The 27,058-nt window shown below is 36.9% G+C and overlaps 1 protein-coding gene across 1 annotated transcript in view; it reads left to right on the plus strand.

Moving 5' to 3' along the window:
- The window catches only part of PUDP (pseudouridine 5'-phosphatase), a 186,107-nt gene that overhangs the window by 1,358 nt on the left and 157,691 nt on the right, over positions 1-27,058 (plus strand). The gene's annotated exons all lie outside the window — the stretch shown is intronic.

The following is a 27,058-nucleotide window of genomic DNA, read 5'->3' on the forward strand; positions in this document are numbered from 1 at the left end:
TAGTGCGTGGTCTTTAGTCAGCTTCACAGCCGGGAGGCGTCCCCAAAGTCTTAGTGCGTGGTCTTTGGTCAGCTTCACAGCCGGGAGGCGTCCCAAAAGTCTTAGTTTGTGGTCTTTGGTCAGCTTCACAGCCGGAAGGCGTCCCCAAAGTCTTAGTGCGTGGTCTTTAGTCACCTTTACAGCCGGGAGGCGTCCCAAAAGTCTTAGTGCGTGGTCTTTAGTAAGTTTTACAGCTGGAAGGCGTCCCAAAAGTCTTAGTGCGTAGTCTTTAGTAAGTTTTAAATCTATAAGGTGTCCTAAAAGTCTCAGTGCATTTAAGCTTTTACAGCCATCAAAGCTTAAAACTGCACTAGAACTTTAATTGTTTCCACATATCCTGAAGAGTCTCCCTTGTCTTTTTAAAGCAAGTAACTATATGCAGGGAAAAAGATTCATAGGCTCCTTCTCTTAAACAAGCATTTATTAAGCAGGTTACTATGGGCCAGCCTCGATCATAGGATTTATGGCAGAAAGAGACTTTATTGATAGCAGAGTCAGTACTCGAACAAATTCCCCTCTCTCCAGTTCTGCTACACAACATTTTAGGTTGTGCCCAGGAGTGTGCTGGTAAATGTTTAACAACCAGCTTTCTGATAGAAAGGAGGATTCAAATCTTGCTCCCCGCTGACTTTATGCTGCTAGGCAAGTCACTTCACCTTTGGATCCTGAGGACAGGGACTGTGTTATTTTTGTCTCTGACCTGGGAACTTTGCCCAAAGGATAGGGACTGGACCTATGTTTTCATTGATGTTGGGAGCTCCCAAGTACATACAGTTCAACATTTTCTTACTAACTTAGCCTTGGAGTGTTACACAAGAATCACACAGGCAGCATGTTATCAGAGGCAAGACTTGACCCCAAGTCTTCCTGCTTTCAAGTCTGGGATCTGTATCCACTGGACTACCATATTTCTCTACAGTGTACATTGTAAACATTTGTTGAATTGATTTGAATTGGAAAATGAGGTAGTTGGATCACATGCTGTCTAAGGGGGAAGGAAGGGGAAAAGTATTTAGATAGTACTTACTGTGATCCAGGTGATGTTTACAAATGTTATTTCATTTGATCCTTACAACAACCCTGGGAGATAGGTGCCATTATTTTCCCCATTTCATCATGAATCAGGAAGCAGAGGCAAACAGAAGACAAGTTATTTGCCCAGAGTCACACAGCCACATAAGTGTCTGAGGCAAGATTTGATTTCATTTCTTTCTGACTCGAGATCTATAGCTCCTGCCATTTTGGGCCTAGCAGCATATATAAGGTTTCTTTTAAACCTAATCTCTTGTTATTGTATAAAATTAAGTTTCAAATGCTATGTGACTTGACAGGGTCACATCAACTACTTAAGTGACACTAAGTTTCAGAACCTTCCCTGGAACTACGGTCTACTGAATTCAGTATTCTTTCTTTTTTTTTTTTTTTAGTATTCTTTCTGCCATCCTATGAACATACACTTAAAACTAGAAAATCCTCTTTCATCTGTGATAAATAATTGGAACATTAATAATACATAATCAGTACTATGTTTTCTCTCCCTAAACTGGAAAAAATTATCACTAGCTGAACCATAAAAATAAACCCAAGGCCAAAGTGGAACTATAAACTGTGGAAGTTGGCTATTCCTATTTTCTGTTCTTGCATCCAAAAATGATACTTTGTAGGTTTGGAGAGGAGCATAAAACCATAAAAATATTAGAATGGGGGGGGGGAGGTGCCAGCTAGGTGGCCCAGTGAATAGAGTACCGGCCTTGGAGTCAGGAGGACCTGAGTTCAAATCTGGCCTCAGACACTTAACACAAAACTAGCCTTGTGACCTTGGGCAAGTCACTTAACCCCATTTGCTCTCCAAAAAAAGCAAAATAAAAAAAAAAAAAGGACTGGAAGGAACTTTTTGGGTCAGGGAATCACAGCAACACAACCAATATCAGAACCACATGCCCCTCTGTTATAATAGTGGTCTACTAGCCTTTTCTTGAATCCCAGTGAAGAGGGAAATCTTCATCCTGAGGCAGCCACTTCCATTTTTGGGCAGCTCTGATGGTTAAGAATTTTTTTCCTTACATTGAACTTATGAAATTGTATCTCTGCAACTTCTGTCTATTGTTTCTTCTTTAACCCCTTTTTAGCATGACAGCCCTTCACATACATGAAGATTGCCTTCACATTCCCCCATAATTGTTCACACAGATGATTCATTTGCTTCTTTGTAGATGACTTGCCTCCAGGTCATGTAGTTAATTGTGGAACCAAGGCTAAGAACTTAGGTCTTCCGATGCCATCCAATATTCTTTCAACTACATGTTTGCTTAGTACAACTAACCAAGCAACCAAAATAACTAATAACTAAATTACCAATAACTAAAATAACATTTATTGGTTATTAATAAGCCAGGAGCTTGCTTAGTAAGTACCTGCTGATAAAATAATCTCTGATAAAGATAAAGATTATAATAATATTTAAAACTTAAAAAGATTGTAATTGTTCTTTTGTACAAGGCGCTAGGGAGGTGTGTGTGTATGTATATGTATGTTTGTCTACATAGGCCCCTTTGAATACCACTATCTTGAGGGAGATATTTGTGGACATTAAAGTCCATGTTTAACTTTCGTGTTTTTCAGTTGTGTCTGACTCTTCTTCAAGACCCCATTTAGGGCTTTCTTGGTAAAGAGACTGGATTGATTTGCTGTTTCCTTCTCTAACTCACTTTCCAGATGAAGAAACTGAGGCAAACAGGGTTAAGTCACTTAGTGTCATACAACCAGTAAGTTTCTGAGGCCAGATTTGAACTCGGGAAGATGAGTATTCCTGCCTCCAGACCTGGCACTCTTATTCACTGTGCTACCTATTGGCTCTTCAGAGTCATTTTTGCTTTCTGTTGCTTTTTTAAAATTTATTTTATTTTTTTATTTTTTGCTTTTTGGAGGGCAATTGGGGTTAAGTGACTTGCCCAAGGTCACATGGCTAGTAAGTGTTAAGTGTCTGAGGTCATATTTGAACTCGGGTCCTCCTGACTCCAGGGCTGGTGCTCTATTCACTGTGCCACCTAGCTGCCCCTGGTTCTCATTCTTCTAAAAAATTTGCCTTGCTCCTATAAGGAGGATAACAAGGTAAAATCTATGAAGATGTTGATAATATAAGAAAAAAGTGACATTACCATGAAATATAAAGACATACTTCATGAAATAACCTCTGGCATGCCTGTATTTGTTGTCATTTTGGCCAACAGTAATCTTAATTGTGTTTGGAATAGAGTGCCTCCATATCTATACCTATTGAAATGCTTAAGTTTTTTAGGCTAAATGTCTTCCATTATAAGGCCTTCCCTGATCCCTCCAACAAGAAGTGATTTCTTGCTCTTCAGATCTATAATGACTCTTTGACCTTCACAGTGCCTGTCAGGGTCTGGGTTTTTTTGTCTTTTAAGTATTTCCTTTTCTACCCCTTCCAGTTTCTCTAGCCCCAGTGAACAGCAACAAAGGAAAAATCAAATCCTTGTAACAAATATTCATAGTCAAGTAAAGCAAATTCCTTCAATGGCCATGATAAAAATTTGTTATTTAGTTGTTCACTCCTGTCCTACTCTTTGTGACCCCCATGGAACATAGTACAGCATGCCAGGCCTCTGTCCTCCAAGGTCATGTTCGTTTTTTCCATGACACTGTTTAATCCTCTGCCATCCCCTTTTCCTTGTGCCTTCTAGCCTTCCAACAGCCAGCGTCTTTTCCAGTGAGTCCTGTCTCATCATTATATGATCAAAGTCTTTAAACTTCAGCTTCAGTATTTGACCTTCCAATGAATAGTCATAACCAAAAAAGGAAGAATAATTAGCAAAATTTCCAGCAGCCCAAATACCTCCAGTACCTGAAGTTAAGAGAGAGACTTCAGAGAGCATATTGAGTCCATCATCACCTCTCTGTCAGTAGGTAGATACCATATTTTATCTTTGGTCTTTTGGGGTAATGGCTTATAATTGCACTGATTAAAATTTAAAGTTCTTTATCTTTATGACATCGCTATTGTATTCTTCTGGTTCAGCTCATCAGTTCATACAGATCTTTCCAATTTTCTTTGAAACCCAGTTATTTGTGTTGTCTTATACCTATAGTAGATTATAATCTCCTTGGTAGCAAGTACTTTCTCACTTCCACCTGGTTTATTTTACCCCTTAGCCTAGAACTAAACCTTTAACAGAGTAAGTGCTTGATAGGTATTTGTTGAAGCCCTGGTAAAGCAGTGAAAAGATCCCTGAACTAGGAGCCAGGAGATTTGGGTTTAAATTCCACCTATAACACTAATTAATTCCGTGACTTTAAGCAATTCACTTAACTGCTTTGGTCTCCTTAGGTCTTGAATAAAGTGAGGGTGGTGGTTGAACTGTAGACTCTCTTAAGTTCTTCTACATTCTTGAAATCATGTGGTCTGTCAACAAAATTTGTCAGTGAATGTTTATTAAATGAGTGAAATTAGATAATCTGGAGAAGAAAAATCTGCTAAAATATGACATCAGACATTAACTAGCTGTGTGACCCTGACCAAGTCACTTAACCCTGTTTGTCTGAGTTGTCTCATCTGTGAAAATGAGCTGGAGAAGGAAATGGCAAACCACTCCAGTATCTTTACCAAGAAAACCCCAGGGGGAGTCAGGAAGAATCAAACACAACTGAAAAAAACTACTCAACAACAACAAAAAATGGAAATTATAATAGTGCCCAGATCACAGAGGAGTTGTATGGATAAAATTTAATAATAAAGGTCTTTGTAAACCTTAAAACACTTTATAAGTGCTAGCTATCATCATCACCATCATTATTTTACATAATTGACCTGCTTATTGCTAGTTAACCAAAGGCAAAGTGCAGGAATCCTCTGTTAATTCAGTACAAGAATTTGTACCTTCAGACTATTGATGAGCAACATCCTTACTGCCCCTGGGGAAAAATTCCACCTGTAGTTTTGGCGCTCCCAGATATGTTAATGTGGTTAGAGCTTGCCCAAATATATAAAATACGAAGTAAAATCTTCCTAATATGGATGCTGTTTAACAGTGATTCCCAGGGTTGCAAAGAAGGGCAGTGAAAAGAACACTCATTGGAGTTGAAGTCAGAGAACTCGGGTTAAAATCCTCCCCCCATTACAGATGAATTGTATGACTGGGAAAATCGCTTACTGTCTGTGGCCTACACTCGAGGTGGATGTACTAGATGGCCTCTGAAATCCTGTCTAGCTCCAGATTTGTCTTTTGCTACCTAAATAATGAAGGGATATGGTAAGATACCAAAAGAGATGGAAGTATGATGCCACGATATTAAATCTTTGAGAAATCATAGAGGGAGAAGAGTTGGGGGAGAGTGCAAATGTCTAAGTTCACATACATGGAAAAATGTGGAACCCCAAAACTATAGATGAGCAAGCTTGATGTTGATTCCTGGAAATAATCTTTAAACATCATTAGATAGTGGGTTTTGCTCACTTGGATAAGAATGTCAGCATCAAGTGATAGCTCTCGAGGAAAGTTGGGAAAAGGATGAATGCAGAGGAAATTTAGGTTATATATTTTGAGGAATATTAATAAAACTAATTTAAAAAGAGAATGCCTAGATTATGCATCATATTAACTTAACCAAATTTCTTTATTTCTTTTTTTTTTTTGGTTGAATTAGAAGCTTGATAGACCAGGGAAATGCTATAAGCAGTGTGTTTCTTGGCTTTTAGCCAGGAATATGACAGATTTTTTTTTTTTATATCTTTCTGGATAAGATGGTAAAATATGGGCCAAATACACAGGTAACCACCAATTTACCATTAAGTTAAATTATAATGATTATCTCTAAGTATGTTATTGAATATGGTAACAGTGAAAAAGGTGTTAGATCTGGAGCCAGAGGACTTGGGTATGAATCTTGACTATACTTATACTACCTACCTGTGTGACATTAGGTAAATCACTTAACCTTCCTGGACCTTAGTTTCCTCATCTCTAAAACTAATAATTGTAATTAGAGGACCTCTAGAGCCCTTTCCAGCCCTCGGTCTATAACCCTTTGATTCCATGAACTTAGAACATGTTTATCCATGTAATCAGTACAACAAAGGGTATTTAGGTGCCAAGGATGGCACAATAGCTTATTAAACTGTGGCCCTAGAATAATTCACTTGAGTTCTTGGTCTTAGGATCAGGGACCATATGGGACAAAAGAGATTAGGAAAAAGAATGAATTTATTTCCCCTTTCCAAGCCATGGGATTTAAGTAAAATTTTTAAATAGCTGGTTTCTATTTCAACCTTTTTTTTTCAGCAACCACTTCCTAGTGCCCCTCTTTCCAGGCATCAAGTACCTTTCACCCTGTTCTAAAACCTCTAATGTTATACCTGATGAAGGGTTTCCTGCTCCAAAATGACCAATTATCCCCTTAGCCCAAATTGAAGCTCATGGTAACTAATCTCATGTATTAGGAAGGATAGAATCTGATTAAAATCATTCTTTCTAATGGGTGAGTGATATAGTCAGTCTGTTAACATTGAACCTACTAGATGCATTTGTATTTTTTGAAGGGGAGACTTGTTATCCTAGTCTTAGATTTCTTATTCTTGGAATTTTAGGCAGCGTAATAATTTGTATTGAGAAAATGCAGGCAATGTTAAGGGAGACATTTTTAGATATAATGACTGGCATGTAGGTAGATTAATGTTTCCTGGCAATCTGCTGATAGGGTTAGCAATTCCAAACTTTCTTGGTTAGTCAACAAATATTTGTTGTGTCCTCCGTGTACTAAGTGTTGGGGAGTCAGAAAAATGCAACAGTTTCAAACTACCCTCAAAAAAGCTCATGTTCTAATGGAGAAGATAAGTGATATTTCTGCTTTTCATAGATTTTTTTTCTTTATCCATTTCTGAACCTTCATGTTCTCTGAAAGCTGTTTTAATTTATTTTCTTCTACCAGTTGGTTTTTATGGCAGTAGAAGCAGGGCCTCTAGATATGGGAGTAGGCTCAGAATTGATACAGTGTGTGGGGTTTTTGTAAGTTGTGGCTATTGCAAAGTCAGTTTTTCAGGTCCCCCTACAGGTGATTTAGATATCCTCTGTGATGATAGTGGTTCAGTGAAAGTAGAGCTGATAACAGTGAAATAGCACAAAGCTCATATCCTTGTGCGGTGGTAGAGAGAGTTCAAAGGTAAAAATTACCAGAGAGCCCAGCCTGTTTCTCAGTGGGTGAAGCTTTATTATAGTCACAAAAGCAAATGGAACCAAGCAGTGTCACGAGGCACCTGGTTGGTTGGGTGGACAGGGAATGGGGGGCTTGCTTATATTAGAGCTGAAGGGGGAGTGACTTATGGAAATTGGCTATGATGATATGATTTTTGTGCTATGCAAGCAAAACAAGATTTGCACGTGACTTTCTGGGTCTTCCAGGTGGCTATATTGGAACAACTATACATTCACTCTCTGGAGTCCCTTATTATCATATTCATGAAATGTTAATGGGGGCTTTGACATCTCCTAAGTTACCATCAGGCAGTGAGAAGACTCATTGAACTTGCTTGGTCTTGGGAAAGTCCCTAGACTACAAGGTTGCTGGTGAATAGGTTGGGCCACTAGTGAAGTGGTTGCCTGCTCAGTATATGGGGGAAAGGGTGGGACCTATCTTCAGTACTTTTAACAGTTTTTTAAAAGGATGTCATGCTTATGGAACTTAAAATTTGATAATATAACCAGTTATAAATTTCTCTATTAAAATGTAAACTTCTTAAAGACCTATATTGTGACACAACTTTGTATCTCCCTCAGCATTTAGTATGATTTCCTTTCATAAAGAAGGCACTGAGTCTATATTTATTGAATTTAATTGAGAGGGGGATATCTGGTATGATCACAGAATCAAGATTCAAACATCTTACTAGGCTTAAGCAGTAGGCCTACATAAAGGAAACATTGTTGTTAAGAGTCAAAAGCAGCATGTAGTAGAAAAAACATAGGATAACCTAGTTTTGAATTCCAGCTCTATGTACCTACTCTTCTGACTTCCGTGAATCTTTTTGCTCTTGTCTTATGACATGAGGGAACAAGATTAGCGGACTTTTAGCCTCCCTTCCCCTCTAAATCTGTGATGCTGGGTTCCTACTCTGGGTGTCATTGTGTTAGGTGTTGGAAATGGAAAGACAAAATGAAAAACAATCCTTGCTTTCAAGGAGTTTATATTTTACCTACAGGATAAACATTTGTACAGATGAGTAAGTACAATATGATTTGAAGAGGAGAAAGCACTAATGAGAATAACCGAAAAGCTTCCTGTAATTGGTAGTAGTTCAGCTGTCTTAAAGGAAGTGAAGGATTCTCCAAAGCATGACTGAATAGGGTGCCCATTCCAGGCTTATGGAAGCAACAACCTGTTCAGAGATGGTGACAGGAAATGGAATTCTGAATTGGAAGAACAGTAGCTATGTTTTACTGGAATGTAGAGCATGTGGAGGGGAGCAACATGAAATAAGTAGAGAAAGGTACCTCAAGTGAGATTGTGAGGGTCTTTACTTTAAAGTCTCAAATCAGGAGATTGTATTCTATCCTAAGCGTAACGGGACCATTGCAAATTCTTGAGCAAGAAGTAACATGATCAGGACTATGTTTTAGGAAGATTTATTTTGGTAGTTGTGTGGAAGATGAATGCAGGGGCTGTTGAAGTAGTCTAGACAAGAACTGATGAGGCTATGAACGAGAAGGATGGGTGACCCTATGAATTGATAATAGGGGCTCAGTTGAATAGATATTTAGCTAGAATCAACAAAACTTGTAAACTGATTAGATACTAAGGTGGTGAGGAAGACTCATGATGATTTTTCACAAAAATAGGGAACTTTGATACAAAGTATGGTTTATAGGGAAAGATAATTCTGGGTCAGTCACTTTCTAGGTGGAGAAGTCCAGCAGGCTTTTGGTGATGTGTGATTTCAGTGCAAGGAAGATGAAGATTTCTCTATGGGTTTGGAAGGAACTAATTAGAGATGATAATTGAATTCATGAGAGCTAGTGAGACCATAGAGAGAGGACAAAAATAGAGAAGAGGATCCAGGACAGAGCCTTATGATAATTAGGAAAAGAATATAGAAGGAATGGTAAGATGTAGGAGATCTTGGATAAAACACTGTTGAAGAAGCCTAGGGAGGAGAAACTATCCAGGAGTGGGTGGTTATCAGTGTCAAAGGCTTCATTGAGGTCAGGAATGAGGAGGACTAAGGAAATGCTAACCAATTAGGCATTTAATAGATCCTTCAGGAACCTTGGAGAGAGCAGTTTTAATCCAGTGACTAGGGCCAAAGCTGAATTCTAAAGGGATTGTAATGTGAGTGGGAGTTGAGAAAATGGAGGCTATGCATGTAGATGGCCTTTTCTTTCTTTACTTTTTTTGTTGAGGCTGTTGGAGTTAAGTGACTTGCCCAGGGTCACACAGCTAATACATGTCAAATGTCTGAGACCAGATTTGAACTCAGATCTTCCTGACTCCAGGCCTTTGCTCTGTCTACTGTACCACCTAGCTACCCTGTAGGTGGTGGCATTTTCTAAGAGTTTGTATGGGATAACAGCTTGAGAGAATGTTGATGTAAAAAAAAAACTGGGATTTTTAAGTGAATGAATGCTCAGTATGAGTCATAATTTAACATGGCACCCCAAAAAGGGGTGTGATTTCAAAATCTATTAGGAGGGCATAGTATTCAAAAGGAGGGCAATGGTAGATCCACTGTGCTCAGCCTTGGTCAGCCCATGGCTGGAGTATTCTCTTCGGGTTGCTTCATTTTATAAAGGACATTGTTAAGCTGGGATATGTCTAGAGAAGGGTACCAAAGATGTTGAGGCCATATCATATAAAGATTGGTTGAAGGAACTAAAAATGAAAGAGAAAACTTATTGGGAAAATAATAGCCATCTTTAAATACTGAAAGGTCTGAGTTCCGTTTAGCCTAAGAGGGCAAAACTAAGTGAGGTGGATAGAAGGTGAAGTGAGGCAGATTTAATTCAAAGAAGGGACAACTTCTAGTTACCAGAGCTGTATGACAGTGACTTAGGAAGTAGTTGGCTCGAGTTCTTCAAGTAAAGACTGGATGTGACTGTTCATTAATATTATAGACATATTTCTGATCCTTTAGAGTTGGGCTAAATAAATGACTTCTGTGGCCCCTTCACATGTTGAGATTCTGTGATTTCTTGTATATGCAAATATAGTAGCTTCCATGAAATAAAATCTTTTGTGATTAGAAAATTCCTTCACTCTAGAACTTGAACAAGATTTCACATTGCTGACAACTTGCATCATGACTGAAATAGTGGTTGTTGTATGTTTTACGGGGTTTCACGCTCCCACCTTGACTGGTTCCAGTTGTGTTGTTTTTTTTTTTGGTAATTTCAGTGAGGTATCATTTGAAATGTGTTTGCTTAATAGGGATGGCAAAAAAATTTGATTGTCAGGAATCTGTATTCCTCTCGCTAAGGAAACGGGGTTAGTGTTTGTGATTGCTATTGTCTCTACTATTTGGAAATGCCATTTGGTGAGAGGCAGGGCGGTGTAGTTGGAAGGATAATAGTCAGTTGAGAGAGACCTTACCTTAAACTCTACTGACACTAGTCATAATCATGGGCGAGTTATTTAACCTTCTGAACCTGTAAAATGGATGTGATGAATACTATTGTGTTGAAAGAAATGAAGAAAAAGATATGGAAAGATTTACATGAACTGATACAGAACGAGGTAAGCAGAACTGAAAGAAAAACTTACAGCATCAGTTTTATAAAAATGAACAATTTTAAGACTTTTAAAAAATGTTTGAGAATGAAATTAGCAGAACCAAGAGAACAATCTGTACAGTAATAACATTGTAAAGACAAATAGTATTTGAAAATGTAAGAACTATGATCAGTACAATAACTGATTTTAGAGGAATGATGATAAATTATACCATACTATAAATATGCTTATGATAAAACACACTATATAAAATATACTGCCCCTACGTATACTGATGATAAAATATACTAAATATACAGAGAGGTTATGGATTTAGGAAACATGATGAGACCTACATATTTCAGTATACTGCTACTGAGGAAATGTTTTGTTTGACTGTGTGTATTTATTATAAGAATTTTGTTTCATTTTCTTTTTTCAGTGGAGTGGGGGTGGGAGAGAAAGGAAAATAGATTTTTATTAATTTTTTTTAAAGAGTGGGCACTGCTATGGATGTGAAATGTTGCATGTACTTTCAGATGACTGTCCCTGTAATACCACTTGTATTTTGTTACAAGAGACTTCTAATGAAGTATGAATAATCTTTAAGTGTATGTATTGTAAAAATAAAACATATTATTAAAACTTTTTTATAGCTATAATAACCTTGTGCAAGTCACTTAACCCCAATTGCCCTGCCTTCCCCCCTGCAAAAAGAAAAAAAAAGCTAGAGCTTCCTATTTTGAATGGTCCTTGGGACTGGAAAGGAAGCTCATAATAACATTAAAAATAATTTCTTAAGAAATCTTTTGGGAGAAACCACTACTTTATCCTTTTGATTTTTTGATAAATGTTTACAATTTATCATATTCTCCTTATTACCTCTAACTTCCATTGTAAACTTGTCTCTTTACATTTAAAATCCTTTAAAACTGGTTCCAGCCTATCTTTCTGGACATAAACATTATTTGCCTTCACACACTCTGTTGTCCAGCTGGCCTTCTTGCTGTTTCTTACTTACCCATCCTTCATGCCTTCTTACAAGTTTTTTCTATATCTAGAAAATACTACCTTTTTCACTCCTACCTCTTAGAATCCTTAGTTTGCTTCAAAACTCAGTTTAAATGCCATGGCCAACATGAGAAACATGAGACACTGCCTGGTTCCCCTCCCTCACCACCTTGTGGCTCCTCCAAGATTACCAGGTATTCATTTTGCATGTGTGTCCTGTTTTTATTTAAAAATGTATATAATTTACTCCCTGATAAACTGTAAGTTCCATGAGAGTAGGACTATTTTGATTTTGTCTTTGTATTCCCTGAGGGGTGTCCTAGCCTAGTGCCTATTATAGATACTTACTAATTGCTTGTTGGATTGATTAAAAGCCAAGTCAGCCCCTTAGATGGCTCATTAGTATTGGAATTTTAACATGGAAATTCTCTTCACACTTTGGGAGCACAGTTTGGCAAATTCCTCTTTAGTTAGTATGTTGATTAAACCTGTTAGTGACCATAATTAGCCAAGCCTTTCATAGTCTTGTAAATATCTGAGAGGCTTATGGGAGCTGGTAGCTTTTTAATGTGAAGTTGCACCATCTTTCAAAGCCTATTACTAAGATGTTGTGCAAAAGATTTTTTTTTCTCTGAAATGAAAATGTCATCCCAGAGAGGTTGTTAGAAACTTATTAGGGTTCCCTGTGCTCCATAGAAGAGAAGTCCTGGCTTTCCTTGTAACCTGTTTCTAAGTAACAGGAGTGTGTTGAGGGGTTCCCAAGTGTCTTCTAGATCTATATTTTCTTATGGTGATCCTACTTAAAATGGTTGCCTGCTCAGTGTGATTTAAATAATGACCAAAAGCCAGATGCAGGGTGTCCTAGTGTGGTCTTGGTACAGTTTTAAACTTAAAATTTCTGGGACACCCTGTATTTGGCTTGCCACAGTGCCTGAAATTCACCACGAGAGCCATTGTTTTATTTTAAGGTTTTTATCTTCAGAAACTCCTTTGTAAAGTGTAAAGGCCAGGAGATGAGGAACATTAATCCAGTTGTCCATCTTTTAACACCTGTAGGAATTAGCTGATCCACTTTCTTTCAGTGTAAAAGCTAGTTGTGAGAGAACGTGACACAGAATAGGTTCTGATGAAGAACTTTAGAACTTAGGTGAGGCATGGAAGTAGGAGGCTCTAGGCAACTGGAAGAATCATGAGAACAGACGTTTATAATGCAATTTAAGTTATCTCATATGATACTTACAACAGCCTGATGAAGTAAGCACTAGAGATGGTATTTTAAAGATGAAGAAACTGAGGTTTAGAAAGGTTATGTAATTTGCCAGTAAGTGTCAGAGACATGATTCTAACCTAGGTCTTTCCACTTCATAACACAGCAAAGTCTTAAGGCTCAAGTGGACCAAGCCTGAGTTCCAAGTGGAAAGACAAACTTTCTTCACTCCTCTCTCCACTCTGCTTCTGACTGTCTTAAACTTTTCTACCATGTCTCACCTGCCTTCTCACCCTGGTAGAGCTTTTGTCCCTAAAGCTCCATCTTTCCTTTGGTGATTTCCCACTGGAACCTCCATTTTGAGGAAATGCCCAGGCTAGCTATCTTTCCCTTCCCTCCCAGCTCGCCTTTTGACTCTGGATTTTGCCACCACACCCCCACTCCCCATCTCCCACTTTAGCTCCCTGTTATGTGTTGCCTTTCCCAATTAGAATGCTAGCTCCCTCAAGACAGGGACTGTCTTTTTTGCTTGGATATGTATTCCTAGCACTCAGCACAGTGCCTGCTGCATAGTGGGCACTTAATAAATGCGTGTTAACTTTGCTTATTGATACCAAAGTGAAAAGAATAAGAATCAGGCTTAAGGACCAGCTTGGGTCAGAGTAAGACATAAAAATCACATCCTTAGAATAATTTTTCAGATTTTATAACTATCCCACCCAGTTAAATGAGCTCCAATCTCTCACTCCATCCTTTCTCGGTAACTGGTTTTGCGATTTGGGGAAGGGTCTGGAAGTCACATATCCCACATCCAGTCTATTGCCAACGCTTGTCAATTCCAACTTGACGACATCTCTTGCATGTGCCCCCTTCTTTTCTGATAGTTGCACTACCCTGGTTCTGGCCCTCATTTCCTCACACTTGGCCTATTGCAGCCAGCCTGCTGGTTTGTCTACCACTAGTCTGTCCCCATTCCAGGCCTTTCTGCATTCAGTCACTAAGGTGATTTTCTAAAGCACAAATCCGACCGTTTTCCCACCCTGCTCATACTCCAGTGACTCTCTGTCACCTCCAGGATTAAATACAGCATCCTCTGTTTGGCCTTCAAAGCCCTTCATGTCCCCCTCCCCCAACTTTTCCAAGTCTCTTCCACCTTAATGTATCTTAAGTTATCTTAAGACATCTAAATAGTTCTGACTTCATCTGTCTGTTGTTGCCGCCATGAGATCGTGAGCTCCTGCAAGGCAGACTCTGTCCTTTGGTTTTCTTTGTACCTGCAGTGCTTAGCACAGTGCCTTGCTCATAGCAGGCATTTAGTAAGTGCTTATTGACTGACTACATGTGTTTGTCTGAGATGTCATTCAATAGTTTAACAGTAATAACCGACTCTGGTAGTTTCAGTTTCAGTTTTGGAGTTTGTATGGAACATTAAAGCATCACTCAAATTTCTCTTGCTACGAAAAAATAAACATTAGGATTTTATTAAATCCTAAAAGTTTTGCTCCACCCATACTTCTCAGTCTTATGACACTTTAGTGTGTCCTTAAACATTTAATTTGTTCACTTATATATTTTTTCTCCCCTTTATCTTGATAGGTGCATGTGCCCCATGTCTTCAAGTTGTAAGTGCACAGTAGTCTCTAAATCACTCTTTCTAGATATATGGAGGCCTGCAGTAGCCCCCAGAGATTTGCTATATCTGTTAATACCTGCACCCAAAGTCCTTGTTTTCTTGTCAAGTATAGCTATGTAAAATAGATTGTCCTTGTTGATTAGTCGTTTCAGTCATGTTTGATTCTTCATCAATTGAAGAACTGAGGCAAACAGGGTTAAGTGACATAATCAGTCAGTAAAGTGTCTGAGGCCAGTTGAAATCAAGAAGATGAGTCTTCCTGACTTCATCATGCCAAGCATTCTATCCACTGTCACCTAGCTGCCCATAAAATAGATTAAAGGAAGTTAAATCTCTTATTTAGCCCTTATGAGCTATTAGTGTATCCTAATGAACCAGGTGAAATACCATAAATGCCTACCAACCAAGCATTTCTTTGTTGTTTTTTCCTTAATAGTATTTTTCCCCAATTACATGTAAATATGGTTTTCAGCATTCATGTTTGTAAAGTTTTGAAATCCAAATTTTTCTCCTTTCCCCCTCCCCAAGAGAGCAAGCAATCTGATATAGGTTATATATGTACAATCACCAAACATGTCTTTGTTCAGAATTATCAAGATTTATAACATTTTTGTTGGGCCATTTCAGGTTTATGTTGAAAGCTGCTAGATTCTGAAATTCAGAGAAAAAACATTCTTCTTATCAGTCTTGCTATCTATTGTTTATGTTAGTCACGTATCAAAAAGTATCAAAAGATACTCTTCCTCAGCTTATACAACAATTACTTTTGTGCAATAAATATTTTGAGGCACTTACCAAAAATAAAGACTACTTAATGGCTATGATTAATGTAGTTAACACTTTATTTTTTTTTGAGGGGGGAAGACAAGGCATTTGGGGTTAAGTGACTTGCCCAAGGTCACACAGTTAAGTGAGGAGTGTCTAAGGAGTGATTTGAACTCAGGTCCTCTTGACTTGGGCCAGTGCTCTATTTACTGTGCCACTTAACTTCCCCCAACTTTATATTTTTTTATATTTTAGATGCCACCATCTTTCAAAGTCTTATATTGCTTTAGCATTTCACATATGGTATTTATAGGGATGTGTTTTGTTTTCTGTTCAGATCATTTAGCATTATCTACTGGTTTATAAATTCTTGGAGCAGTGTGTGTGTGTGTATGTCTGTTTAGAAACTCTGAATGGGCTAGAGAAATCTGGGGCATAGTGAATACTTGGATGACCTGGCTTCAAGTATTATCTTTGATAAGATACCAACTTTGTGATTCTAGGCAAGTCACCTAACTTCTCACAGGGTCTAGGCAGCTGCTCTTTTAAGACTGAGTTGCAGAGAAGGTACCAACTTGCATTGGTAGAAGGAATTTTCTCAACAGATCTCACCTATGTCATTTGTCCTGGTGCTTGCTGGTCTTGAAACAAACAAAACAAGTTGGATTTGAGAGCTATAGCGTCCCCCTTAAAACTTAAAGCTAAGCACCCCTAGCTCCTTTAGTTCATCTTCATATGATATGATTTCAAGTACCCTCACTATCCTAGTTTCCTTCCTCTGGGAATGTTGTAGTTTTTTTTGTTGTCATTTCAGTCACGTCCAATACTTAAGAGACCCCATTTAGGGTTTTCTTGAGATACTGGAGTGGTTTTCCATTTCCTTCTCCAGCTTATTTTACAAATGAAGAAATTGAGACAAGCAGGGTTAAGTGACTTGCACAGGGTCATACAGCTAGTAAGTATTTTAGTATGCAGTGGAGATATAAAAATAAAAACTGCATCATCCCTGTTCTGAAGGAAGAGGAAAACAACATGAACCTGTAGAATTATAAGCTAAATAAATAAAAGCTAATTGGGGAGAGGGAAAGTATTAGCAGCTGTGGAGACCAGAGAAGGCCTCATGTGTAAGATAATGCTTGAGGCACTCACTGAAATAAACTAGGGATTCTTAGATGCCTTGGGAAAATGGGGTATCTGTTTTCAGTGACTTCAACCACAGAGCATTAGGGATAAGCCCCAGTGATGCCTAGTTTCACTTAGTAATCTATTATGAATATAATATTCAAACATTTACCTAAAACCCTCCTCAGATTAATTTATATTTAGCGCCTACATCATTGTTGGTTATCAGTTTTTATGTTTATTAGCAGCTATATGAAATAGTACTTCCTTTTATTTTCTTTACAACTCTCTCTTTCAGACTTTTAAGGGACGTCCTTGGTGTTATACAAGGTTGCATGCTTCTAAAAAGTAGTTTTCTCCAGGCACTAAAAAAATGACAAATGTGTAATTCTTACTGTGGATTTATGAGGCTTATAGGTTTTATTATAAATATAAGAGCTTCAGAATGAGAAGTGCAGTAGCTTACAAAACATGTACCATCAAAGTCCTAGGCTGCTGTCAGTGATTTTTGTTGGATTCAGGTGTTACCACAAATGTTACATGAGAGTTTCTGAGGCTTTCATGTGTTTTTGAGGAGTGTGTTAAGACAGTGGATTTCCCTAAGCTTCCAACTGAGTATAGATTCTTGTATCTCCTGTATCTGTAATGCTGCCCTAAAAGAACTTCATATTAATGGCCCGAAAGTGTTCTTCATCAGAATCTTAGAGAACTATGTAAATAAAAAAAAAAAAAAACCTCAAACTCCCAAAACTGAAAATTTAAGTGTGGGCATTTCATCCAACTTACGGGTTTTGGTGTCTTGTTGAGGACTCTTGAAAAAAGTTATCTCTTTGAGGCTAAGGTACTACTGAATAGACTTGTTCTTTTTTTGAAAGCAGCATCTAGAGTTCAACACCTTTCTTGTTAAACCAGTTCATCTGACTTCAAAGTTAAGGGCACCTTGCCTTTTAAAATCACTTGCTTATTATTTGAGCAACACAGGTAGCCAGCCTTTGGAAGCTTTCAAAATGTTTCCACTGAACTTTCCTATAGCCACGTGGCTAAATCCTGCTAGGTTAGATAAATTCACAAGTGACACACCTGTAATAGGTTAAAAAGAGATGAGGAATATTCAGGATAACCTTCTGAAGTTGATAATATGGAAAACTACCATGTTCTCATAAAATACCTTTGGCTATTACTGTTAGAAGTAGGTTACTTGTCTACAGTAATGGTCTCCAAGCTTTTTTGACCAATTACTCCTATCAGTAATTTTTTTTCCTGGCAAATGTGGACGACAAAGGGGAAGTTGTCTTTTTCCCAGTGTCTCCTATGCAACTGTTGCCCTATATAGGTGATGCCTGTCTCAGGAGGGGAAAAGTTGAGAGCTTCAACTGCTGGGGAAGGCAGTTGAGTGGGAAAGTATTAGACTAAAATTGTTGTTGTATTGGGGACAAATCTCATGTTTGGCTAACTTGGAAAAGATGTAGTGTGACTCATCTCTCTTCTGCCCAGGTTGGTTTATTATGTATGTCTTGGAGTCCTACTATGCCCTCCCTCCCCTTTGGAGACCATTGCATCTCATTAAGCAGACTCCATTGCCTTTCTTAAATAGTCAAAAGGAAAACTTAGAGTATACTAAAGTGAATTGTTAACTAACTGAGCTTTACTAAGCAGTGGAACTCTGAGCCTCTTGTTAAGGAGAGTGCTATTTGCTGAGAAAGCAAGTAATGTTTTTATTGTCATGGAAGACTCTTAAAGCGAGCTAACCATCATCAAGGCAGGGATAAGTTTAAAGTGTGAGGTATCTTCTTTTTAAGGGCAAGAATAGAATATTATAAATAGGGAAAGGCACTGTATTTATAGTGGGACAATATATTTATAGTCAGAAGAACTTGATTTCAAAACCACCTCTTATACTTAATAGCTGTGTGACTCTGGGCAAGTCACTTGATGTCTGTGTTTTAGTTTCTTTCCTCTTAGGCAGCTAGTTAAGCATAGTGTATGAAATGCTGGATTTGGAGTCAGGAAGACCTAAGTTCAGATCCTGCCTGAGATACTTGCTAGCTCTGGGTAAGTCAGTAACCTCTCATTCACAGAGCTTTTGTAAAGGATCAGTTGATACATTTGTAAAGCTCTTAGCATAGTAGATGCTCTGTAAACCTTTATTCCCTTCCAGTTCCTCATTCCCTTGATGCATTTCCACATCTGCTGAATAAGTGTTGGACTTGATCTCCAATGTTCCTTCCAGCTCTAAATCTTTTATCCTATGCTACAGACACAATTAAATATTAACTTCATTGATTATTTCTTGATATATATGTTATATATGCGTTTTCCTGAATAAGATCCTAGGTCTGAAAGGGAATTTGGAGGGCATCAGTTTCTACAGCTATAAAAATGTTGGGGTTGGACTAGATGATATCTGTGGTTCCTTGTTGCTCTAAATTTCTGATACTAGTACAACCTCCTCATTTTACAGATGAGGAAAATAAGATTCAGGTTAACTGAAATAACTTGCACAAGCTAATGCAGATAGAAAAAGGCTGTATGAATGAGATATGCTTCTTTATGATAATGGATCACTTTTAATAAGTTTTTTTTTCTAAATTTGGATGTCAGAATTAATTTAGTTTGTGTTTTCTTGAAGAACATGAACTTTTGATTTGTTACCCTCTTCATTTTAATAAAATGAATCATCCAAAATGTTTCATAGTAAAATGTATCATTTTTAATAAAAAGATGATTTAAAAAATTAAACTATCATCTTTTAGGATAAATTATTCTCAGTACAGTGCTTTTCATACAGTAGGTATTTAATAAATGTGTGTTGAATTAAACTAATTTGGCCAGACTTGCTAGTGTACAGAAAACTTAACCCTGGGAATAATTACTTTGCAAATTAAGAAAATGGTATACAAAGTAACTAAGTTAAGTTAATGAAAGTTACCTCTTTATAATTATAAAACTTTTGTCATTGAAACATTAGTTTATGGGGTGTGGGGAGCAGTCTAGAAGGATATCTAACTCAAATCTTAAAAAAGTCAAACTAATGTTTGCTAATTCTGCTTCCAGGGATACATAGTACTTTATAAAAACATATTGTAATAGTAGTTACTCGTTTAAATCCACTGTCTCAAAATTTTTTATTTTTGAAATTAAATAATTTAAAATATTCATTAATTTAACTAATTTAAGGAAATGAAATCCCTAGGGTAGGACACAAAAAATATCATCACATTGGTATTGACCTGAGATTGATATTGATCTACTCAGTCTTCCACCCTCCTTTATTCTTAGTTTTTGCTAGCTATTGTGATCTCTAGTGTCAAACTCAAATAGAAACAGATCTCTGTGGGTAAATATTGACTTAGAAAACCATGAATTGACATTACATTGTATTTTCATTTATCTTATTAAACATTTCCCAATTACATTTTAATCTGGTTGGACCACACTGGTAATTGCTCAAACCTGTGAGTCAGAATTTGTCACCCTGGTCAATATTAATCATTTCTTTCCTTTTTTTTTTTATTTTTGAGCCCATGACATAATTGTTAAAGTGATCCAGCCATGTAGGAGTGCATATGTCCAAAAATCCACCAGGCCAGCCAACTATATGTATGTCCATTTCTTGGCCATTGTGTATGTCTTAATCATGGTGTATATAAACCAGTGTTCTACTTTAACCAACTGCCCTTTCCCCATCCTTGCTATATATTTCACCATTATTTTCACCACCCCAGGACTATAATTAAAAAAAAGAGAGAGAGAAAATAAAGTGAAAAATTCTATGCAGATTTTTATTATGTACCAAAGTCCTCCTAGGACAGTAATTTAAATGCCTGGCATGAAGTAGTTGTATAATCAAAGCCTGTTGGTTGATTGATTCCTGTGTAGTAATTATGTGCATTGAATGGCATAGTACTAAATACTTAAAGGCAATGTTAATCAAATCTTGAGGAGAAATAGATTGCAAAACTGTAATAGTTGAAAATCTTAGCAAGTTCCTTTCAGACCTAAATAGATCTAACAAAACAAAACAAAACAAAAAACAAACAGGTAAAAAAAAAAAAAGCAAGAGAGAGGGTAAGAACCTGAATAGAATTTTTAAAAATCTAGATATTCTAAATTTCTGGTGATTACAATGTGGTAATAGAAAGGCTTATCTATATGTATTAGCTTTGTGTGATACTGTTACAAAATTGTCAAGGAAATAAAATATCAATAGATGTAGAGAAGATAAAATATAAGCCTCTTTCACTGACCATACCAAAATAAAATAATAGATATTTGAAGAAATGGTTCAAACTTAAATGACAGTCTGTATAATAACAAAGAATATGTGGGTCTAATGGTAATGGGGATTTGAAGATCTTCCCTACTTTGAAAGTAAACTCTGCCCCTTAATAGACTGAATATAATTACATGGAACCTGTGGTGGGAGGAGTTCGGTGGAGGGTGGAGCAGAGCCCACAGGAAATTGGTAGTCAGAGCTAGAGAGACAATGGGAGAGAGAGGATGCTCAGACAAGGAGATAAATAGAGTCATGAGTAGAAGTTGTTTTTTTGCCACCTGCTAGGACAGGTAGACTTGTGTTGATTTGTGGAAAGGCTAAAGGATGGTGTGGATCTCTGCTACATTGTGGTACATTAACTTCTATGTTGCTATGATGGGTTTGGTTTCCTGGTATTGGGATTTGGTTTTCTGGTGTATGAATAAATGTTTTGCTTCTGTCTTCTATATGGAGAGTCTCCTATATTTTGTGATTGAGCACCATGTGGCAATATTTATAGTCACGGTTGATGCTGTAAATACTGCATTGGCACTACAGTGAGTCATAATAAATCATAGAATAGATATATGTAATGGATATATTTATATTTTATATATATATTTATATATATTTATATTTATATATTATATGTAATGGATATATTATAATTACGTCAAAGAAAATGACAGCAGAAATTCATCATACGGTAACCCTTCAGTCAGGAAAAAAACTTAACGCTTCTTTACATTTTCATTAGCAATAGCAAGGGGAAAAACTGATCAATATATTGGATTTTAAAATTAAGATAACTAGAAAAACAATAAAAAGACTCCAACTAAAAACAAAAAATAGAAAATTTAAATATAGAAGCTTAATTACAAATAAAAACCAACAAATATCAACTTGGTAAAGGTTAGACTTGGAAGGGGAGGAGTTGTGTTTTTCTTCAGATTTGATTTTAAAGAGTAAAATAGACACCTAATTAGTTAATTTAAGAGAGGAAAACTAAATTGTCAAAATTGAAAATGAAAAATAATTCACAATAGATGAAAGAGAAATAAAGAAAATTATTAGAAATTAGCCCAAGCATATGCCCATAAAACTGATACATTAAATGGAATTTGTAGATAGATAAAAATATGAAATTTCCAAATTTATAAAATATGAAATAGATCTTAACTAGTCCAGTTGCAGAAAAAGAAATCTACAAGTCAAAGGAACTCCTGAAAACTTTTTTTTTTTAATTTAGGACCAGATGGGAAGTAACTGTGGGGTAAAAAACAAAACGCATTAAATTTGTTTTTTTTTTTTAAAGTAATATTCTTTCCCCTGTCAAAATAGAGAAGGTTGGTATGTGTCTGGTAAATGCTGTCTTACATTATCATTACAGTGAATAAGTTGAAATTGCGGTTTTATATTTTCCTTTTTAAAGTTATATTTAGTGATCACTTCCAGCTCAGACTTACTTCTCTTTCATCCTATATTTTGTTAATCTCCTTTATCCTAGTGATTATTGAGCTAATTAACTTCCTCCACTTTTATGCCATTGCATTCCATGCTACCTTTATGCTCCTAAAAAGTGCTAACTTGTTCTAATTGTACATTTATACAGTTTTTCCCATCTTCTTACTCAAACTATACATGTCAGACCATTACCTTTTCTAAATATTTTTTTTCCATTTTAAAAAACATTTTTAAGTTTTGAATTCCAAATTCTCTCCCTTCTTCCTCTTATTCTTCCCCTCCTCCCTCCTGAGAGGGTAAGCCATCAGGTATGGGTTATACATAAGCAACTATGTAAAACATTTCCATATTAGTCATTTTGTACAAAAAGACCTGAATAAAAGGTAAAAAATGGAAGAAAGGAAGTGAAAAATAGCACACTTAGTCGGTGTTCAATCAGCATAGTTTTTTCCCCTCTGGAGGTCAATAGTATGCTTCATCACTTTGGGATTGTCTTGGATCATTGTATTACTGAGAATGTTCACTTCATTATATATCAGTTCATGTAAGTCTTTCCAGGTTTTTATGAAATCATCATGCTTGTCGTTTCTTATAGCACAGTAATATTCCATTACAATCATATACCATGTCTTGTTTAGTTAGCCATTCCCCAATTAATGGGCATCCCTTTGATTTCCAGTTCTTAGCCACCACAAAAAAAGCTGCTTATAAATATTTTTTTCCCTTTTTTTGGGTTTCTTTGGGATATAGACCTAGCAGCAATATTGCTGGATCAAAGGGTATGTGCAGTTTTATAGCCCTTTGGGCATAGTTCCACATTGCTCTGTGGAATAGTTGGATCAGTTCATACTACCACCAATTGCATTAGTGTCCCAGTTTTCCTATATCCCCTGCAACAACCAACATTTTCCTTTTTCATCATATTAGCCACTGTAGTTTGGTGTGAGGTGGTACCTAAGAGTTGTTTTAATTTCTATTTCTCTAATCAACAGTGATTTAGAGCATTTTTTTTCATATGACTATAAATAGCTTTGATTTCTTTTTCTGAAAATGGCCTGTTCATATTCTTTGACCATTTTATAAATTGGGGAATGACATGAGTTTTTATAAATTTGACTCAGTTCTCTATATATTTGAGAAACGAGGCCTTTATCAGAGATACTTGTTGCATACTTCTTAAATTCTTTCTTGTTGTTAGATTTGTATAGTTTTATTTTCTATTTCTTCCTGTAACTCATTCAACTTCTTCAAAGATTTAGATACTACCTGCAGGGCTGAGGAACCTGTGGCCTTCTAGGTCCTTGGGTGAGGCCTTATGACTGAGCCCAAGTTTTACAGAACAAATCCTTTTATTAAGGGGATGTGTTGTGTGAAGTTTGGATTCAGTCAAAGGGCCACACTTGAGGACCTAGAGAGTCACATGTGACCTCGAGGCTTCAGGTTACCCACCTCTGTTATACCATTTAGTGCGTATATATTTAGTATTGATATGATTTCATTGTCTGTGGTACCTTTCAGCAAGCTATAGTTCCCTTCATTATCTCTTTCCATTGGATCTATTTTTGTCTGGGATTAAGATTGTTCTCACTGCTTTATTTGCTTCAGCTGAAGCATAATAGATTCTGCTCCAGCCAATTACCTTTACCCCGTATCTCTGCTTCAAATGTGTTTCTTATAAACAACATATTGTAGGATTCTGGTTTTTAATCCATTGTGCTATCTGCTTCTGTTTTATGGGTGAGTTCATCCCATTCTCTTGAATAGTTATGATAGCTAACGGTCATTTTTTCCTTGTTTATTCCCTCTTTTTTTTAAACCCCCACCCTTTCCCTGCTCACTAGTGTTTCAGTTCTGATCACTGCCTTCCCCAATCTACCTCCCACTACTATAACTTCCCTCTCCCCCTTTTATTTTCTCTATCCCTTTTTACTTCCATATAGAGTAAGATAGATTTCTGTATCCAACTGACTGTATGTTATTCCCTCTTTGAAGCCAGTTTTGATCAAAATAAAGTTTAAGCTTGGCCTGCTACCACCCCCACACCCATCTTTCCTTCCATTATAATATAACTCTTTCATGCCTCTTTTATGTGGGTAATTTATCACATTCTGTCTCCCCCCTCCTTCCAGTGCAGTTTTCTTTCTCACCCCTTTGTTTTTTGGGATATCACATCAAAGTCACCTTATATCCATACCCTCTATCTCCATATACTCCTTCTAATTGCTTTTAGAGTAATAAAGTTGTGTTAAAATATAAACAGTTTAACGTTATTGAATTTTTTACGTTTTATGTTTCTTGTTTCTTTTTTACCTTTTTATATTTTCCTTGGGTTTTGTATTTGGAGGTAATTTTTATTTTTTTTTTTGTTTTTGGAGGGCATTTGGGTTGAAGTGACTTACCCAAGGTCACATGAGGAAGTAAAATTTTTTATTCAGCTCTGGTCTTTTAATTAGGAATTCTTGAAAGTCCTCTATTCTGTGAAATATTCATTTCCTCCCCTGAAATGTTGTATTAAATTTTGTTGGGTAGATGATTCTTGGTTGTAATCCTAACTCCTTTGCCTTTCAGTATATCATGTTCCAAGCCTCCCCATTCTTTATTGGGGAAACTACTAGAACCTGTATAATCCACAATATTTGAATTGTTTCTTTTTGGCTGCTTGCAGTACTTTCTCTTTGATCTGTCAGCTCTGAAATTTGACTGTGATCCTGGGAGTTTTCATTTGGGTATCTCTTTCAGGCTGTAATCATTGGATTCTTTCAATTTCTGTTTTGCCCTCTGGTTCTAACATATCAGGATAGATAATTAGTTTCCACTTGTTCAGTTCTAATTTTTGAATTATTATTTTCTTCTGTGAACTTTTATACTTCCTTTTCTGTTTGGCCAATTCTATTTTTTTGAGAGATTTTCCTTAATAAATTTTTATATATCTTTTCCCATGTGATTGACTCTTTTCATGATTCTCTTGCATTATTCACATTTATTTTCCAAATTTTCCTTCTGCTTCTCTGATCTGCTTTTTACAGTTCTTTTTAAGCTCTCCCAGAAATTATTTTTTTGGCCTGAGACCAAATTACATTTTTCTTTGAGGCTTTTGCATGTAACCATTTTGATATTGTTGTCTTAAGTTTATGCCTTGATCCTCCTTATTTGTCCTTCCTTATATAGTCAAGTTCTTATTTTTGTTTTATGTTCATTTTTTTTGCCTTTTTTGTGATTTGGTATTTTTATGTGAGTTAGGCTCTGGTCTTAAAATGCTATCCCAAACTTTCTGTGCTAGGGCTCTGGGTCTTACTATTGGCTTTCACTGGGCTTCAGGGGTTAACCTTGCTTTCTCTGGAGGGTAGGCTTCCCTTCTGGTTTGTACCGGGAGGTGGGGCCTCCCTGTTGGCCTCCACTGGGTGTGGGGTTTAATTGATGGTCTCCTCTAGGGGTGGGACTCTGGTGCTAGATTTCTATGGAAACAAGGTCTCTGCTGGTAGGCACCTGGTGTGAGGTCTTGCTGTTGGCCAGCCCAGGGGAGCAACTTCACTGCTGGTCAGCAATGAGTTTAACGTCTTTCTGGTGGTTTGTGCTGGGTTTGAGTCCTTGCTGGGCTGCACAGGCTGCTCATTTGCCCAGGGGACTGCTAGTTTGCAGGAGGACAGGGCCTTGTGGGTGGGTTGCCAGAGGCTTGGAGCCTCACTACAGGCCCCCTTCTGTGAGGCTGATTGCTGCTTTTGGACCTTTCCCCCCACCCTCCCAGTAATACAGATCTTTCTTGCCAGGCTGATAAGCTGCTTCTCTGCTCCTAGACCAATTCTGAGGTGGTTTTCTAGTTGTTTGGAGAGGAATTTAGGAGGGCTTCAGAAGGTTCCTTCCTCACTCAGCCATCTTGGCACTGCAAGTTTCTACCCTTTATCTGCCTTTTATCAATTAACAATTTTCCAAGTTAATAATACTTTCTGCATATTATCTTAATTTGACTAAATAAGGAAAGATTTGAAAACACTAATCTTGAGAGTGACAAACCCAAAATATATATTTAGTCATTTTCTTTCAATCAATTTAAAAACCTAAATTTTTAACTTAATTTATATACAGTTATATATATTTTCCCCTAAGTGATAGATCTTCATTGTTACAGGGCATAGTTGTGAGGCAAGAGGAAAGATGTGAAATGCTAGTTTGTAGGAGGAGGGCAGAGCCTTGCTCGTGAGTTGCTAGGGACTTGGAGCCTTTCCACATATATTCCTGACAGAATGCTTAAACTACAAGTTATATGGTTTAGGTGAAATAATATGTGTTTATTGTATTTTATTGTGTAAATAATTTCATATGCACTATAGTTATTTTGAATAATTCACTTAAGAAAAAAACGTCAAAAGAAAATGGCACAAAAGCAAATAATAGCATTCATGGGGTACTTCATCAATCCAGATATCTGCTAGACATCCCATTCCACTTAAAGCAGAGCTTCTTAGGAATTTGTAATTTGCCCAGCTGACATTTTCATCTCTAAAAAAGGATGAGGAAACAGTGAAAGGAACTGCCACTCTGGACTTAATTCTGTCCAACAAGTAAGCACTAATTGGGGAAATAATGGAAACTTTTCATAAAAATGACTATTTCACCTAAGATTGTTAACAGCTAAGGAAAGGAATGTTGGGCATATTCAGATATGTACTTTAGACTTTTAAAAAATTCAGAAGAAAAGTATGAGTCTTTAAAAGGAAAGTGAGGTCAAGAGACAGAGATGCTGTCTAAAAATTTAATCTCTAGCAGTACAGTCAAATAAGTACCTATTAGGGAAGAAAAAGGGGAATATAGCCCAAAAAACTGAAGGGAGTAGATATGGAGTTCCTAG

This window comes from Petaurus breviceps, unplaced genomic scaffold (genome assembly GCF_028583685.1).
Source record: "Petaurus breviceps papuanus isolate PSGF00001 unplaced genomic scaffold, PetGlider_PUasm1.0 90849, whole genome shotgun sequence".
Taxonomy (NCBI): domain Eukaryota; kingdom Metazoa; phylum Chordata; class Mammalia; order Diprotodontia; family Petauridae; genus Petaurus; species Petaurus breviceps.